Source organism: Macrotis lagotis, chromosome 3 (assembly GCF_037893015.1).
Source record: "Macrotis lagotis isolate mMagLag1 chromosome 3, bilby.v1.9.chrom.fasta, whole genome shotgun sequence".
Taxonomy (NCBI): Eukaryota; Metazoa; Chordata; class Mammalia; order Peramelemorphia; family Peramelidae; genus Macrotis; species Macrotis lagotis.
In genome coordinates, this window is record NC_133660.1 from 304,164,952 (window position 1) to 304,185,282 (window position 20,331).

The following is a 20,331-nucleotide window of genomic DNA, read 5'->3' on the forward strand; positions in this document are numbered from 1 at the left end:
TAATCAGAGACATACACTAATTCAAAAACAGTATACAAGTATAATTGAGTTATCCACAACAAATGTTTTATTTTTTATATTGCTTTCTCAAATGAAAGTAACTGCATTTTCCTAATGCATATTCCAACCTTTCTATGTGAAGATCATAGTCAGTACCTGCTATGATTGAAATCCCCCTGGAGAAAATCTTTATTGGTGAAAGTGAAGGACACTTAAGTGAAGAAATATCTTGTCCAAGTCCTATTTGGGTGAGTAGCATTTAATTGATGTATTAGCAAATATTCATAAGACATTTACTTGCCAAAATTTTTTCCCTTTTGATAAGTCCAAGAGTGTAGGATAATAATGATACCTTTTTACTGCTTTCTCCTTAGTGGAGTTGGGAATCATGATCTGCTTGCCCAACATTTCTGTACATCAAATTGTTCTCAGAAGAAAAAAAATCATTTTGAATTTCTGCTGTACTTTCAGTGGAATGTGTAATAGATTACTGACATGCACTGAAGTCACTGACCCTAAATGCAAAAAAAAAAGTTAACCTGTGTGTACTCATAACTTCTCCTGCTTTAAATTTCATTTAGATTAAGGTTAACTACAACATAATATCTTGGCATCTAGGAAGAAAATTTGCAATTTTCTTGTTCAATTCAAACAAAATGTGAGCATTCTCTATTTGAAATCATTCAGATTCAGAATAGGTTCTGATTTTGAGCTCCATATTCTAATACATTTTTATTCATCCCTAAATTACAATAAATGACTGAAAATACTTTGAAACATACTTTTCACAGTTTGTTGTTTTTTAGGCTACTTTCCAAGGCTGGTTTATTATTTAGTATATGCTAGCTCTCAAATTTCAATTGTGATGGCTTCCAAAGTACCACTGTCACATAACCCTTTCTCTTATAAAGTCTTTTGTTCCTTAACTTCCATTACTTTATTTCTGAGAACATAAATTTAATTTAAAGAGTCTGAGAAGGGAATACAAGATATATAAGTCAAAAAGAAATCTATGGTCTCAGAACTTTGAATCCAAACTAATTGGTGTGGACATTCATAGTGTTATTCTTCTTGAATTGTCACTGTTTGAACTAGTAACAATTTCCAGAACATCCTTGGTACTGTAAACTCAAATAAATTGTCAGCTTTAACAATAATGTGATCCAAGTTTATTTTCCTTTAAGAATCCTATCTTTCTTGGAAGCTCTCTTGTACCAACTACATTTTGATGTCCACCTTCCTATTCATATTTATTAATTTTCTCTTCCCTTTCAAATACCATTGAATGATATGTAAATAGTATTCCTCCTATAAAACATGTTTCCTTAAGAGTAGAGATTGTTTAATTACAGACTTTTCTTCTTACAGTCTAACATATCACTTTACACAAATTTGATTCTTAGGATAACCATTAGAATGGAATGGAACCAATTTTCACAGGACATGCTCTCTAACCCTTTCTGTATTTTGAATACCTTCATCTGTCAAATTTCAATATTTTCATTATACTTTCTCAAATGCGAAAGTAAAAAAGAAAAATATCTTTATTACATGGCAGAAGGACAATATTATATTCTACTCTCAATCCATTGTGCTCTTCATCAAGGTAAATGTAGGAAAAGAGACCTCAGAGAGGCTCTGGGAGACAGAATCCTTATTCTCCGTGATATGCTGATGATAGTACATATTTTCTCAAAGAAGCAACTCTAACTGGGATGCATCTGAATAAATTATTTGTTTTTCCTACTTTAAGATTACAGTTCTAGAGAATAATATCTCATGTATCTATTACCTATGTACGGCCTCCTCAGCTTATATCTCAATGAGATACTTAAAGGAAATCACACACACATCCATATGTACAAAATAACAACTAAGAACTGTGGTAATGATAGATAAAATTTACGTAATGCTTTAAAGTTTGCAATTCATCTTGTAAATATTATGACTTTTCATCTAAACACCAAAATTGTGAGATAGGGGATATTTCTTCTATATATTTTAAAGATGAATAAAGTGAGCACAGCACAGGGGTGAAGTGACTTATCTAGTTATACACAGTTTAATTTCAGTTTTCTTCCCCTGTCTCCAGATCATACTCCATATACTCTGAAAGCTAAGTACCTCAAATCATAAGGTCCATTTGCTTTATTTATTCCAGTAATTTTTATATCAATAACCAGTGGTCTGTTCCATTTTCCTGTATTCTTTGGACCTTTTTAGAAGATGTAAAAAAAATCTTGCCAAAGTAATCTATGGTGCAACTGAAAAAGCAATAAATATAAATATATAAAATTTTAAATTAATTTTTCTACAAATAAAATATGTCATACTCAAAAACATATTTATTTCTTTTTCTCAAGGGTTTAAAGTTATTTCTTTAGCATCTATTGAAACCAGACTTCTATGAGTCATAGAAAAGAGTGAACCTTTTATGATTGAAAAGTGTAAAATAGTTAACTCACTGGGAAGTTGTGTTAATAGGAATCTTCTATTTTTTTATTGACAACTGCACCTCAGTACTACCTTTATCTCAGTCTTGGGAAGAGTGAATAGGATATTGACCAGAAGTCAAAAAGACCTGAGTTCAAATTTGACTTCAGAAACTTGACAACTTTTCAGCTGTGTGTCCTTGGGCAAGTCACTAAAGTCACGTCACTTCATCTTGATTGCTTCACATCCAGGGCCATCTGCAGTTACCCTGATTCATATCTGGGCACTGGACCCAGGTAATTCTGGAGGAGAAGGTGAGATTCATAACTCAGCACAGCCTCCATTAATTCAAATTGAATTCATGTGCATAGCATGGCATCACCTCACAGTTGTCACAGTGTTCTTTAAAAACAAAGGGTGGGGGCAGCTAGGTGGCACAGTGGATAGAGCACCGGCCTTGGAGTCAGGAGTACCTGGGTTTAAATCCGACCTCAGACACTTAATAATTACCTAGCCATGTGGTGCTGGGCAAGCCACTTAAACCCATTGCCTTGAAAAATCTAAAAACAAACAAACAAACAAACAAAAAAGGGCAAATATTATCTTTATCACCTTTATCTTCACAGTACAATCTTTAGCCATATGGAAAGAGTAGGGATATGTATGTTTCTATGAACTTTACTGCTTTTGGTTTTGACCTATAATTTCATTCATTTAGGATCATTCAAAGGAACCCGAACCCCCATACTCATTCATACCTTCTTTGACAATTATAGTCAGATACTACTTGTCTGAATTTAAGTGAGTCCTAGTATCACAACTACTAAATCAAAAGCAGGAATTATGACTCAGATTCTCATAAATGCAAGCCTAACTCATTACCCACTACACCAACCTCAATCTCTAATGTAATTATAATCTTTTGTATTAAAAGTGAAATATTGGAATCAAGAGGTAGTATATTATGAATTAAGTAAAAAATGTGTTAAGGTGGAAAAACTTACATTTGTTGTTTATAAGGATGAAAGCAGCATCTGATATATTCAAACTTGTTATAAATATCTCTACATAATAAAGTATATTCAATTCTGCTTCAATATGCATAGATTGTCCATATTCCTAATGGAATCTTCCATTGTAAATATTTTCTAATAGGTGCAACACCTTAAAACAAAATTTCAGAGAGACTCAGAGAAGCAATGGTTTTGGTCAAAGGAATTCAGGCACTGAATCTCCCTGGAGAAGTAAAGGAACTGAAACTCTATTCATAGAAAATCCTGGATTCAATTTAACATCAGGAAAACATTGAATAACTGAAGGTTCATTGATAGTATCCTATAACTACAGGCAGTAGATAAAATCTGTGGCAGACATCAGTCCAAGCTCTCTCAAGTCATTCTATCTCTTCACTTGGCCATATAGAAAATATGAGAGAGTGATTTCTTCTTTATTTGCAAATATACAAAGATGATCCTAAAAAAGAATACTGACCTATTCCCATGACCCATGCTACCTTCTCAGAGGACTTAATTATCAGTGATTTTAAAAGGGCTTTGTCTTAGAATCAGAGGTGGGACTTTGATGAATTGTTTATGGAAAAAATATGTCGGTCTAGTTGGCTCTTTTATCTGCCTTTGGGGTTTCCTTTCTCTGCTTTCAAAGCCATTGGGTGAAAAGTTCTGTTAGAATTAATCCTCTGGAGTATTAGCAAGAATGCAGGCAGACCTGTGTGAAGAACAAGACATCTTCTCAGGGTTGGGACTATTACTACAAAATCCACATTGACCTACTTTTCTTTTCTTAATTTAGTTATTTTTTCTTCATTACATGTAAACAAATATTTTAAACATTTGTTTTATCTTAAATTTTGAGTTCCAAATTCTCTCTCTTTCTCTGTCTCTGCCCTCCTCCTTGAGAAGACAAACATCTCGATATAATACATTTATATATTAGCCACATTGTAATGAAAATGCAAAAATTAAATATAATATTCAGACTACCTCAGTTCTTTCTTTTGAGGTAAAAAGCATTTTTCCTCATGAGTCTTTCAGAATTGTCTTATATCATTACACTACTGAGAATAGCTAAGAAGAGATTCACATTTCATCATCATTTCATCATTGTTCTTACTATGTACAATGTTCTTCGTGTTTTATATGTTTTATTATGCATAAATTCTTATAAATTTCCTCAGGATTTTTTCTTAAAGTATCCTACACATCACTTCTTATTAGCATAGTAGTATTCCATCAAAATCACAAACTGCAACTTATTCAGTCATGCTCTAATTGCTGGACATTCCCTCAATATCCAATGTTTTTGTTACCGCAAAAAGAACTGTTATGAATATTTTTGTATATATACTCCATTTTCCTTTTTTTCATCTCTTTGAGTTTTAAACTGAGAAGTGGTATGAACCTTTGACCATAGTTTCAAATTGTTGTCCAAAATTTGTAGTTTAAATCACAACACAACTAACAGTATATTGTTTCAATTTTTCCACATTACCTCAAATTACTGCAAATGACAATTGTCAGTTTCCCTTTATTTTTCATACTAGGCAATCTGATAGCTGGAAAATAGTAATTCAGTGGTGCTTTACTTTGAATTTTTCTAAACAATAGTGATTTAGAAAACTCTTTTTCATATTATCATCGGTAGCTAAGATTTCTTCTACTGAAAACTACCTGTTCATATATTTTGCCCATATATCAGTTGAGAAAAAATATTCAGATAAATATGACTCAATTTCTTACATGTTTGAGAAAAAAAGATAAAAAATTTGGTGTAATTTTTTCTCCTTCAATTTACTTCTTTCAAGAAATAAATTATTTTTTTCCCAACTACATGCAAAGGGAATTTTTCAGCAATGATTTCATATTAGGTTTTGATTTCCACATTTTCCTACCTTTCTTCCAATATCAAAACCAACAGAAATCATATAACTATCTGATTAGATACTGAAACATCCCTTGACAAAATACAACAGTCATTCCTATTCAAAATACTACTGTGCATAGGAATAAATGGAATTTTCCTGAAAATAATAAGCAGTATCTATCTAAAACCATCAACAAATATTATATGTAATAAGGATCTGCAAGTAGTATATCCAATATGATCATGGGTGAAACAAGGATTACTATTCAACTACTGCTCAATATAGTATAAGAAATGTTAACTTTAGCAATGAGAAGAAAGAGAATTTGTTGGAATTAGAATTGGCAATGAGGAAGCAAAACTTTGTAGATGATATGATGGTATATTTAGAGAATCCATGAAAATCATCTAAAAACTAATGGAAACTATGAAATTCAGCAAAGTGACAAGATATTAAATAAACCCACATAAATCATTAGCATGTCTAAATATGAACAACAAAGACCAAGGACAAGAGATAAAAAGAGAAATTCCATTAAAAGTAAATGCAGACAATAATAAATACTTGGAAATGTACCTCCCAAGACAAACTCACTAACTCTATGAATTCATTTACAAAATAGGTATCACACAAATAATGTCAGATCTAAACAATGGAAAATGCCAATTGCTCATGGTTAGGTTGAGCTAATATGATGAAAATGACAATTGTCCCTAAACAAATTGTTTATTCAGTGTCATTTCAATCAACCTACCACATAACTATTTTCCTGAGCTAGAAAAAAAATAGTATCAAAATTCATCTGGTCAAAATAGTAACAAAATTCATCAGGTCAAAAATATTTAGGGAACTGATGGGGAAAAAAAGGTAAAGGAAGGTGACTTTGCTCTATGAGATCTAAAACTATGCCATAAAGCAGCACTCATCAAACCTGCTTAGTACTGGTTACTAAATAGAATAATGGACCAGTGGATTAGGATATGTATGAAAGAAACAGTTGTAAATGACTATTGTAATCTATTTCTTGGCAATAGAGATAAGAACTGGGATATGAATTCACTATTCAACAAAATATTTTGAGAAAACTCAAAAAATTATGGTAAAATCTAGGTAGAAACACCCATGGGATTTAGACACCACAGAACAATGAACAAAACAAGAAATTCTCTGTCAGAGTTATGAACAAACAAGAAATAGAAAATATTATAAAGTGCAAGATGGATGATTTTACCTATATTAAATTAAAAGCTTTTTAAACTAATAAAACTAATGCCAGCAAGATTAGAAAGATAACAGAAAACTAGGAAGCATTTTTCACAGCTAGGAGTTCTGATAAAGGTCTCATTTCTAAAATGAGAATTGAATCAAATGTATAAGGTTAGAAGTCATTCCCCAATTGATAGATGGTCAAAGGATATGAACAGATAGCTTTCAAATTAAGAAATTAAAGTTATTTATAATGTCATGAAAAATGCTCCAAAGCATTACTGGTTAGTGAAATGTAAATTAAAACATATATTAGGTAACCTCACATCTATCAGATTGGCTAAGATAACAAAGGGGAAGGCAATCAATGTTGGAGAGGTTGTGTGAAGACTGCAACATTAATTCACTGTTTGTGAAGTTGTGAAATAATGCAATCACTCTGGAGAGATTTATGCAAACAAAAGAAAAATAACACTAATCATACCCTTTCATCTAACAATACCAATGTTAAGAAATTATCCCAAAAAACTGATAAAAAGTGGAGAAAATCCCACATGTTCCAAAATATTCATAGCAGCTCTTTTTGTAGTGCCAATGAATTGGAAATTGAGGGGATGCCCATCAATTGGAGAGGGATGACTGAACAAGTTATGGTATATGAATGCCATAGGGTATTATCCCTCTTCAAAACTCTGTTCATAATATACAAGTCTAGAAGGCATCATTGTCAGTCTTAATTGTTTGGGGATAAAAATAAAATAACAAAATAATTAGGTTATGCATGAAGTTTTATTTTTTAAGTTTTATTCCTCTATAGGTGGAAGAAATCATTAAAGATATCAGTTCCAATACAAAATATTTGAGTCATATTTATACAGAAAGGACAAAGAGTCATAAAACTCAGGCATTCAATGAGTTCTCATAAGGATGACAGAGTTATTTATTACGATCCTCTTGTAAGTTATAGCATTTGCTTCAAAATGCTACTGATAAGTTCCACTTAGAGTGGAAAGGTATTGTTATGAACAAACACAGGATTTCTTTCTTCTCATCCAAAATGTCTCTTATCTTCTGATTTTTTGACCCAAGTAAAGAAAATTATTGATGCTGTTACAAGACTGATCAGGTAATATTGACACCTGCCAAGTCAAAATTGAGTTGGAGATTAACAGGACTAGACAAGGAAGATTGACATTTTTACACACAGAGAAAACATTCAGATTTTTAAACTTTTAATTAGAGATCAGGTTTTTAACAGGAAATATAAGGTTTTTATACTTAATTTTCATAAAAGGGAGCTATTCCAGACATGAGAGATATTTTATACAAAGGTATAAAGATGGGAAAGAGAATGACATGTGTAGGATCCACTATGTTAGCCATTTTGGCTAGATCTTAGAGAGCAGGCAGTAACGCTTAAGAAAGATAAGAGGGATAAAATGATGAAGAGTTTTAACTTCCAATTAAATGACCTCTTTATTGACATTAATATTTAATGAGTAAGCAGTAGATATTAAATGGAAGGAGCTAGAGGTGGTTGGTCATATCCAAACTTGCAGAAAAGCATTTTGCACTTTGGTGGAGGGTGGATTGGAGTTAGAATTGTAGTTTACTTGAAGAAAAGAGAACCTTTTAGAATGCATTGCACTGACAACAACAGATATTCAAGGCAATTGAATAAATAAAGCAACCAAGAAAATTAATAAAAAATAACACAGAGAAAATAATCAGACCAGTTTCTTAAAGCACACAAGTCAAAATAGAAGTAAAAAACAAAGAACCGATGATATAGGATCAGATATAAAACATGCTGAAAATTATATTGACTCAGTTACCCACTGTTCCCAGTCCTGCTTATGAACCAGTCAGAAAAGCACTTGCCAAAAACTGAACCTGTGATCAGTCTATCAATATGTTGCTGCTTTCTTTTAGAGTCTCCCAAATGCTGGGCTAGCTCTGGCAATGCATGTGTCAGCCTCATTGTCCATGTGTACCTCCCTGGAAAGGACACTGCCAAGGTAAGTGAATTTGTCCACAGTCCTCAAAACTTCTCCATTTACTGGAATTGATGGTTCCACATATTTGTGGTACAGTGCTGGATGATGGAGAACCTGGATTTTCTTGGTGTTCATTGTTAGACCAAATTAGCACAAGTAACAGAGAACTGATCCATATTTTATTGCATCTCAGTTTCAGCGGCTGCACTGAAGGCACCATCATCTGCAAACAGAAGTTCATGCACCAACACTCCCTCTACTTTGGTCAATCTAAATATAGGATTAAAGATCCAGCAAGTAGGGGAGTAGTTTTTCAACTAATCCTACTGTTCTCCTCCACTTTGGAGGAGATGATCTCTCAGCAAAAAGTTGTCTCTGCTTATTTTTCTGTCACTGCCAGCTATTTACTCTCCAGTTCTGCTACACACACACACACACACACACACACACACACACACACACACACACACACACACACACTTCTCTTATTCCTAATTTATCATGTAAAATTCTATCACTTTGCTCTGGATGCTTCCAAATCTGTCCCTGTGAATCAAAATTTAAGAAGGTAGATTGAAAATACTTCTTTCTGAAGAAAGGCTATCATGCTGCTCAAATGAACTCTATTGTTTGAATGGAGATTTTTAAAGATTATGCAAGGTAAAATCAAGAATCAATGTATGCTTTTTGAATTGGAATGTATAGTGTGGATTGGAAATTCTTGCTATAAACAAATGTCTTTTCCTTACCATAAAATTGATAAAGTTGAAAATGCTTTGTTGACAGATTTATGAATAATTTGAAATGCTTAAATACATATTTAAGAGAATTTTGTTGATACTTTTATCTTCTAACAGGATACCTTAATTGTAGCAAAATAAATTAAAAAATATTGTGATAGAAAAGTTTTAAATGTAGTTACTGATTGACTGTATGGGTGAGATTGGTTAATAACTATGTGAACTAAACCAGTAATTTTGCCAAGTGTGCAAGAACATTAAGCAAATTGTTTTTATTATGCTTCTATTTAAATTATTCAATTGCAAAATTCAAAACCTTAGCAAAACTGATAGCCAGAAACTACTATTGTAGATAATTGGGAAACAAATAAAATATTGATAAAAAACCCTTCATGAATTTAACACCAAAACATTTTCAAGTTACTATAACAATTTTATCATAAGGAAGTATTAGAAAGAATACATACTCTGAAATATATTTAAGTCGTAAATTAAAAGTAATAAAAAAGTGATTTGTAAAGCAGATTTTGAAAGACTTTGGAATATAATAGAAAGTATTAAAAGGAAAAATAGAATGTGTGAAAAGGTTGGATCTGCTTTTTTTAGTATGTTGAAGAAGGTATGGGCAAGTTTTATAAAAAATATTAGAATTGTAAATCAAAAATTGAGTTATATATATTCCTTCTAGGATTATGGAATCCAGAGTTATATTGATGTAATTTGTTTTCAGATGTGATAATTTTGTGAAAAATTAAATCCTAATATCCTAAAATTAATTTCTAGCATAACACTTTTACAAATCTCTAGCAGTGAATTGACTGGGAAATAACAAACCCCAGAAAAATTGAATGCTTGGCAAAAAATAACTACTAAACTATGAACTCTCCTTTTATTTTGGGAAACTTTTAAAGAATTAATGAATGATTGATAATCACTAACAGATTATCTTATGAATCTAGAGATTTCATAGTCTGGTCCAATGCTAGAGCATAAAAAGAATGAAATGGTTTAAGTTTAATAGGAAATTGCAGGAAGAAGTTTTTTTAGAGCTTAGTCTGTGATAAGATTTAAAAAATTGGTGAAAGTTTGATAACTAGGAGTAATGTTTTTCTAACTCTTTAGATGAAGAAGAGAGGAATATGTGTATCAGAAGTCACAGACTCATAAGTTCAAATTTAGTTTGATTTAATTCAAATTTTAAGTCTGAATGGAAAAGAATAGGGCTAACTAATTTTTTGGTATTTGGTTTAAGAAATTTATAAACTATACAACACAAAGGGAGTTCCCTCAACTTTAGTTTATTTTTTCAATAGGAGAAACAGTCATATTTTTTATGTCTTATGGCTATAAAATCATTAGTATGAAAATAAATGTTAACTTCATCATCTTTTCATAGCTAACTTTATATATTTGGATCATCTGATCAGCTGTATGAAATAATCTGAAACATATTTAATTAAATTAATGTGTTTTTCAAGTTTTTAAATGCATAATTTTGGGATGTTTTAAAATGTCCTACTATTCAGAAACATGGGTACATAATTGTATCAGCTATGATTACTAGTTAGGAAAAATTATCTTATAAACTAAATATTGGACATTTTAAATGGCATTGTTAACACCAAACAATTCAGAAAATTTAATAAAGTAAATCTCATATGTATTACTATTGTTTATTGTAACTAAAGATTTTGTCTGTGACTTATAAAATTCATAAGATTGCTAATTGGGGTCCAAAGAAAATCTCGTAATTCTAAAAAAAGGGATTTTTTAGAATCTTGTTATAAATATCAAGAATTTTCTCTGCTACAGAATTTCTACAATGGAAAAACTTTGTATGAGAATTAGTGTAATACACATTCATGTTTTACCCAAAAGTAAAGTTTACACATGCTCACACATATACACACATTTAAAAATTTTGATTTATACTAAAATTATTTTCAAGTTTATTTTGTAACTTTACATTTTGATCTGTACTAAAATCATTATCAAGTTTGTTTGGTAACTTTAAATGAATTCATTTTTGTTAGAGAATGCATATTCTTATGGAAATTATTTTTTATCAATTGAATCAAAATTATCTAAATGGAGAAATGAATAAGCAGTTTCTAATTTTGATTGAAGGTTTTTCATGATATAAGTTCTCGAATTTCATTGACTAGTGATGAAAAATAGGTTTTAACCTGATAAATTTTGTGTAAAGAAGTTCTTTTACCAGAGAAAGATCTCACCAAGTAGCCTAGATTGAAAAGGACCTCTAGAACAACATCTGAAACCACAGAACTATAGCAGATGGCTACAGAAGAAATGACCAGAATTTTGCTCTTTACATTTTTCTCTCTGTATGGTCCATTTAATCAAAATTGACTGTCCCCTTTCAATCATTGCAAATTGCTCCTTTTGACATTGTAAATGTATCATTCACCTTTATGTAAAGTTATAGACCTTACATTGTCTCCCTATATCTCTTGGTTTCCCTTGGTTCCTAAAGATATGTCACTCTCTTGTGGGAAAGCCTTTAGCCAAAAAGAAAGGCTTACTAAACATAAAAGAAATCATTCTAGGGAGAAATCCTATAAATGCAATGAATGTGGAAAAGCCTTCAGAGACAGAGGATAACTTACTATTCATCAGAAAATTCATACTGGAGGAAATCATATAAATATAATGTATATGGGAAAGCCTTCAACCAGAAGGGACACCTAAATGTGCAACAGACAATGCATACAGGAGAGAAATCCTATAAATGTAATGAATGTGGAAAAGCTTTCAGCCAGAGAGGAAGCCTTAATAAACATCATAAAATTCATACTGGAGAGAAATCCTATCACCACAATGAATGTGGCATGGCTTTCAGTCAGAGAAGTTACCTTACAATTCGTCAGAGAGTTCATACTAGAGTGAAATCCTATAAATGTAATGAATGTGGGAAAGTCTTCAGGCAAAAGGGACACCTTACTGTACATCAGAGAATTCATACTGGAGAAAAAGCCCTATAAATGTAATGAATGTGGTAGAGCCTTTAGAAAGACCAGACACCTTGCAGTACATCAGAGAATTCATATTGGAGAAAATCCCTTTAATAAAATGAGTGCTGAACGACTTCAGCCACAAGACATTATTTATCTTGACAGTTCACACAAGACAGAACTTCTCAGGGTAATGAGTGTGGAAAACTTTTCACCCAAAGTGAAAAAATTACTGAAGCTTAATCATAGAATTAGAGGGTTTAAGTTGGGAGTGATTTTGGGGAATCATGTATTCTAATTACTTAATTATTATGACTGAGAGGGTAAAGGAACTGAAAGCAAACTGAAATCCTCATTGTCAATCAAGTAGTAAGTAGCAGATGAAGTATTGTAACTGAGATCATCTCCAAATCCAGTTTTCTTTCCATTAACTCGGAATTCAAATTAGAGAGAAAATCTTTGAATTTGAGTGTGGGCTTGTCTTCAGCATCAATTCATGCTTAGTCCACAAAGAATTTCAGAATTGAAATGGCTTCAGTAACTATTTAATGTAACTTATACTTTTAAAATAAATCTGACATGAGGCGGCTAGGTGGTGTTGGGGCAGCTAGGTGGTGCAATGGATGAAGCACCGGCCCTGGAGTCAGGAGTACCTGGGTTCAAATCCAGTCTCAGACACTTAATAATCACCTAGCTGTGTGGCCTTGGGCAAGCCACTTAACCCCATTTGCCTTGCAAAATCTAAAAAAAAGATCTGACAACCAGACCCATGAAGTGATCATTCAGCTTTTACTTGAAGATGCTTCATAAGGGGAAACTACTCCTTGAGGCATCCCATTCTCTTATAGAATAGCTCAGAATAAGAGAGCAGAGGAATCACAATGAGATATAATAAAAGACGAAAGGCAACAGTTACATATTTTAACTATTGTTTATGTATTTTTTGAAGCCTGGTCCTTGGAACTAATACAGTACCCTATGTTTAGTGTCAGCACTCCAGAATTCAGTGGAACTATTGCCTCCTATTTCAAGGAAGTTATGATTGTTCTACTGCATCATACAATAGCATATACTGTTTTGGTTGTCATAGAAAATTTGTTGGCACATTGGACTTGCAGACCATGCAAATCCACAAATCTTTTGCTGAAAAACCTGAACTAAAACATACTTCCCTCATCTTTTAATTATGAAGTTGACATTTTTAAATTTTCAAGTGTAAATTTCTTGTGTGTGTGTATATAAATACATTTAATTTCCATCTTTAAAAAAAAAAGATGTGTCATTCTCTCTCCACTGATGTTCATCATCTCCCTATATGCATGTTTGATTGTTCTATACTTGATTCTACAGTGTCAATTTTGATCAAAATGTGCGAACTCAAAAAATAAATATCTAAATGTTCTATTTCTTTTTAAAAAAATTGATCTATATTTGGGGTTTATCAATCTGAATGTGGTCTCCATGTTTAAAAATGCCAATCTTCCATGTCCAGGCTTGTTCTTTTCCATTTCAATGCTAAGTTGTCCTATGTCAATGTTACTTTGTCATTCTTTAAATAGCACCAATACAATCCTTTGCCTGGGTCAACAAATGACAAGATAAGAGACTTCTTGGAAGGGGAGAAATAAATGCTATGTTTGTTTGTAAATATTACATCTCCAGTGTCATTGGAATTCTTATTCAAAGCAAGTGGTATGCAAAGGCTGTATAAGTGGTAATTGTTTCCACTATAGCTTAGAATCCAATCAGGTTATAAAATGGAATTCTATCGCCTTAACTCCCATCCTGTGTCTAGGTAGAAGTACCATAATTCTAGAAAACAACGACCCAACCAACCCTTAGCAGATGGGTATATTCAGCAACATTTAAAATTTTCTTTCCTGTGGTGGATCCTGACAAGGTATCCAGGTACCATCATTACATCTCACATGAGTCTCAGTCCACCTATCTCTTTAATTTGTACAGTCCAGAATATATGGACCCTGCTTCTGGATGTGTCCAGATATTTACTACTCCCCAGGAAAATATCTTGGCCAGACTGGTATAAACAATAGTCACACTGAACTCACTCAGTCATATGGCACTGCTGCTTCTCTCCTCTGGATCAGAATCCTGTGCCACAGTACATCTCTGAAGGAATTGAAAATCTAGGCTAGACCCAGGGGGACTACCACCCAAGGCCAATTCTCAAACAGCCTTGGACCATCACAGTCAGACATACCACAAGACTGGGCAATGACTTCTGTCTGATAGATTCTTCTCCCACTATTACTTATACCCTGTTGTCTAAATCAGAGATAGGACTCTCCCTAGATAGGATATACAGACTCATGTAGGATATAAATATGCCACCCAATAATCTCTCTCTCCTTTTCTCTCATTGGAGAACAGCTTCAGCCTGCCTCTCTTCCTCCTTTCCATAAGGAGAGGGGTATGAGTTGGGGTGTTACACTTACAGAATCAAGGGGAAGTTATAGGTACAGATCCCCTGAGTAAACAATGTGCACATTGACTAGAGATGGTGGAGATGAACTGGCCCATTGACTCTCCTCTCTTCTTTTCTTCTCCTTGGAGACATCCAATGTCCTCTGCATCTTCTGAATCTGCTACAAAAGGTCCTCTCCAGCTCTAGCTCAAGTGATTTATTGAGACCTTTTCTTCTGGTGAAGAAACATCTTAACATTTTACTCAGATTAAAACATCACAAGACCATGAGATTCTGAAGTTTATTACAAATTATATTTTGCCTTACTTTCTGTTATATTGACATACATGTTTCACTTTAACACAATAAACTCCCATAAGTATTTTCCTACATGAGCAAACTGCCAATGAGAATTATCACATTAACTTAAGCTTGTAAAAGTCTTAACCTTTTTACCGTGTTACAATTGTGACTCAAATATCGTTAATCAAAATGAATTTCTTTTTCCCAAAATATTCCCAAATGTACCATAGATTTTCCTTTTCTTGATGTACTTCTCTGACTCACATTCCTTTACTTACACTAGTCTTTGAAACTTTAATTCTCCTAAGAATTTCACTTTCTTCTTTTTACCTAAATATTCCCTCCAACATAAAAAAAAAAAATTAAGGAAATTTAATTCCTAACTTCACATGTAGATGATAGCAGGTGTCAGAACACACCTTACCTATCTATTAAATCCAATTCACCTATGACTTTTTTCTCCCTTGTTTGCTTAGTAACTATAAAGATCCAGGACATTAAAGGAAAATTACTTTATAGATATAATTATTGAATGTCAGTGTCCAGGCAGAGGTCATGTGGTCAGTCAAGTGTCTTAAGCCAGATTTATTCTTTCAGATAAGACATCATTCATATGTCACTTTGGGGAAATCAAGTCAAAAAGGCCCAGCTTCAAGCCATACTGAGAAGCCAGCCCTTCAACTATACATCCCTGTTATCGAACATCTTCAAACCATTGGCTTCCTTGGCTCCAAGAACAAGAAATTATCACAGTGGTTTCATTCTGACCATTCTGGTATCTGACATAAAAAAGAGAAAATTGATTAAAAGACCCATTATCTAAAATAGTTGTTTTGCCTAATCAGAATTTCCAGTGAGGACAATTCACTAAATTCCAATTAACGTCTTGATGGAATCCTAATTAATGAAATCCCCTACCTAAAACTCTGAGTGTCCTTCCTGGGTCTTTGGTAAAACCAAGAGTTCTAACTGTGACTAGCCCTACATGCCTCATCTCCTACCTCTTACTAGAAACATCACTTCATCTGAAATCATATCTACTCTATCTCTATATAAAGATGGAATATAAGATTCCCCTTGGCTAGAGAACCCTCCTTCTAGCCTGTTGTATTTTACAACAAATAAACACTTTCTTTGGCCAGAAGACTGTTTAAACTAATATTTCTAATTCACATATACATAGCTAGAAACGTCTACACATAAACTTGTTTAGCTACTAGCCATCCTTATCATACAAATTATTATTTTTGTTTTTTCAAGGTAATTGGAATTAAGTGAGTTTCCCAAGGTCCCACAGCTAGGTAATTATTCAATATTTGAGGTCGTATTTGAACTCAGGTCCTCCTCTGACTCCAGGACCTGTGCTCTATCCATTGTACCACCTAGCTGCCCCCTAATATACAAATTATTATTTTCCAAATTCTTTGAAGCCATTAGAAAATCTTAGGTGACTAAATTCCCAACATGTGTTACTACTTCCAATTTAACAAAACAGCAATAAGAATAACACATAAGTTACTAGATTGTACAGAGTAATCCTTCCATTATTACATTATTCATGAACCCACAGATCTATCACAGAAGGGGGTCATAATTTTTTAAATTTTCTGTATTGCTTTTCAAAGCAAACACATGTTAATCCCAGGCTTTAAAAATGCAGAATTTAAATAACATATATTCACAAGAGATGGCTAAATATTGAAAATATAACCTCTTTGCAGTTACAAAAGAATATCACATAATTGGCAAATACATCTTAGTCATCAATAAGCTACCTTACAATGGGACCACACAATTTCTCTTTTATTCAGTCATCAGTCAGAGCCACCACATGAACTTTCTGCTGTTACCAATAGAAAAGTATATGTTCCTGACTTTTTTAAACTTAAACATACATTAGTAATTTACATTAAACATAAGATTCTTATTTAAACATCTCATTCCCTTTAGAACAAGAGCAAAATGAATATCCCACTGTCTTTACACTTTTGTCTTTCAGACCTCTTTACTCAGATCCTCTCAGACTTCACTTAATACATATAATACCTTTAAAACCATAATGCAATGACAATTAACTGCCTAACAGTGTAGTTTGATAAAGCTTTAGAGTACCTTATATACATAGAATCTATCATTCACATGCCAAAAGCTCCATCCAAAATAAAAATGCAAGTGTTAGCATTAGTTTTCCCCGAAATAAATCAGTAAATATCCCTGATAACATAGGTATTTTTCTTCTTAGATAATCCAGTCTCACTTTCCTTTCACTCATTGATTTCAATAGAGTTTAAAATCCCAAACCAATTTCACAGTCTAGGTTGTTTAATTCCCCCCACACACACACTCTGTACACATTTTGTTAGAATGTAGCAGCAATAATTCCCCTCTTTTAAAACCTCAGACTTTCCCTAAATTCTAGTTCAGAAACCTTATAAACAGTTAAGAGTCATCACTTTTAGACCATTTGGCCAGAGACATTCATTGAGCAGGATTTCCTTTCAATAAATGTATCTCCTAACACCAGGATTTTGTATTTTCATCCTTTTCCAATCATATATCCCACCTGTGGCAGAATATCTTTCCCTTTAAGGCTTAAGCACTTCATCTCTCCCCACCTTATCTCTCCTTGGGTGGATGGGGCACTCCTCAGCTGAACTCAGTTTAGAGTTCAAGATGTAGCAAGATGGCTGATGGGATCAAGTCTATCACATGTCCAAGACTACCACATGTCCAATCTAGCACCCCCTTCCCCCAATCCAGGGAGAACATATGGGATCTTTCCCAGACAGCCAGCAAGATAAGAAATCCTCTCTCCTATTACTTCTCAATTTTTCCCTTAAAAGTTCTTTCTCTCTTATAAACTGTCCTGAACCACATCTTTTTCTCCTTAAAAATGCCCCTCTCCTTTTCTCTTTAACTCTACACACCAGCACAGATACCACAAGCTCAGTGAGAGAGGGGCTGATCTCCATGGATACTGCAGATTTATTTCTGAAACTCCTCAACCCAACTCTCAGATCCCCAGTTTAAAACTTAGACAGACTCCCCAGACCCAGAAATAAGTAAAAACAGGGCACTTTACACAAGAAAGGACATAGAACTAACATGCACACCCACACCCTAGTACAGGAACATTTAAACTCACTTAGACATCAGACTGGATCCAATCTAGTTTCCTTCCTACTGGTTTCTTTGGCTTCCAGCTACTGACCATGTGGCTCCTTTACCCCCAAAGTCTGGAAGCAACCTTTCCTCTTTAAGATTTTTGGGAAATTCCTAGAGAGGGAACCCAAATCTCCCTCCCTCCTCTGGGACATCTTCTTATCCTTTGGCCTCTCCTTCAGGATAGCTCTCCCACCTGGAGGATTTCTCAGTCAGTCCAGGGTGGTTCTGGCCAGCAATGCCATCCTGCATACTGTGGTTCTACTGCCAGACATTGTATCATTTAAATCACTCTCAGCTCCAAACCTGGGTCAATCATCTGGAATCTCTGAGATATTTCCCCAGCAAAGAACCCCAAGAAAGTGGACTTGAAATCAAACACATTATTCTCTTATGTTCTTCCTGGAAAATACCATTAATATTGTGGGCAAGCCCCTAAATTGTTATAAATGGTTCATGAATACTCAGTCCAGAGTGATTAAAAGATTTTTTTATGAAGCTATCTTAACAAAATGGCACACATCCCTCAGGGTAGGAGAGAGGGGCCCCATTCAATGACTCTTTTTTTTTTAGGTTTTTGCTAGGCAGTGGGGTTAAGTGGCTTGCCCAAGGCCACACAGTTAGGTAATTATTAAGTGTCTGAGACTATTCGAACCCAGGTACTCCTGACTCCAGGGCCAGTGCTTTATCCACTGTGCCACCTAACCACCCCCTTTCAATGACTCTTAAAGATTAGGCAAAAAAGATGGCAAAGTTTTCCATAAGAGAGATATTAATTTGGTACCAAAATATCCTTGAGGTAAAGTTTCTGACTGGAAAGGGAAAAAATATGCTATTTACATTCATCTTAAACCATCAAAACTTAAACAGTGACTCACAGAAGATCAGATTGAGGTTTATTCACTACTCAAAGAAGCTAAATAGATTTGGATGTAAAAGTCATAGACAAGTAACTCCATTTAAAATCCCATGGACTATTTCAAAACCTGGGGTTTTTTGAGTTATAGTTGAAGAAATCAAAAATGAATGCTACACAAAACAAAAAATATAAATTGCCCCAACTTTAGTATAAAAACAGGAAAAAAAGATTCCAGGGCAGAGCTAAGATGGCAGTGTGAAGCTAACATGCTAATGGAACTTTGCCCTACCAAAGATAAATGAAGCTCCTATACTGACATTCACACCACAGATCTCACCAAGAAAAAGAGAAGATTCATAAAAGTATTCAACTGTTGACATCATTAAGTATCTTCAGTGAAGGTCTGTCTCTTTGGGGGAAAAGGGGAAGTAAAATCCAGGAGGTAGGAAACTGGGGAAAGTCAGCAGGAAGCTTTTAGACACAGTGTAAGTCAGGTCTATACAGTAACTTGCAATTATTTGTAAAGTTCTCAGATGAGACCTTCAGAGCCTCCCAGTACTTAGATCTTCAAGATTCTTACATTTAATTAGATCAGGGTTTGACTTAATAGATGCTTCAGTTAACAAGACATTGTGCACCCTGGATGGGAGGGGGGGGTTAAAGTGGGAGAGATAATAGGACTTGTTTCATTGAACAGGATGTTAAGTACTCTGGATGTATAGGAGGGAGGAAAAGTGTGATAGAAAATAGGCCTGAGTAGAGCAACACAAATAGTTCAAGAAATGATGTCTTTGGGTCATACTTTGGCTTATGAGGAGCATAGGGTGTATTTGAAAAATACTTGAAAAGGGGATAGGGTAAAAAATGATTATAGTTATAATTTGATGCAATTTGAGTCAAAGCTGCTTAAATAACCCCCATTTCAGAAAGAGAAATTGAAGAAACCATCAATAAACTCCATAATAAAAAGTCTGCAGGTCCAGATGGATTTACAAGTGAATTCTACCAAACATTTAAGGAACAATTAATTCCTATTCCACATGAACTATTTTAAAAAATGGGAGAGGAATGAGTTCTGCCAACCTCATTTGATGACACAAACATGGTACTGATATCTAAACCAGGAAGAACCAACTAGACAAAGAAAATTATAGACCAATCTCCCTAATGAATATTGATGCAAAACTCTTAAATATTAGCAATGAGACTACAGCAAGTTACTACCAGGATAATACACTATGATCAGGCTAGATTTATACCAAGCAGGAAAGGAGAGTTCATCATTGGGAAAACAAGATAATTAAACAAATCTATATAGCAAAACCAAGAGAAATTATATGATTATCTCTATAG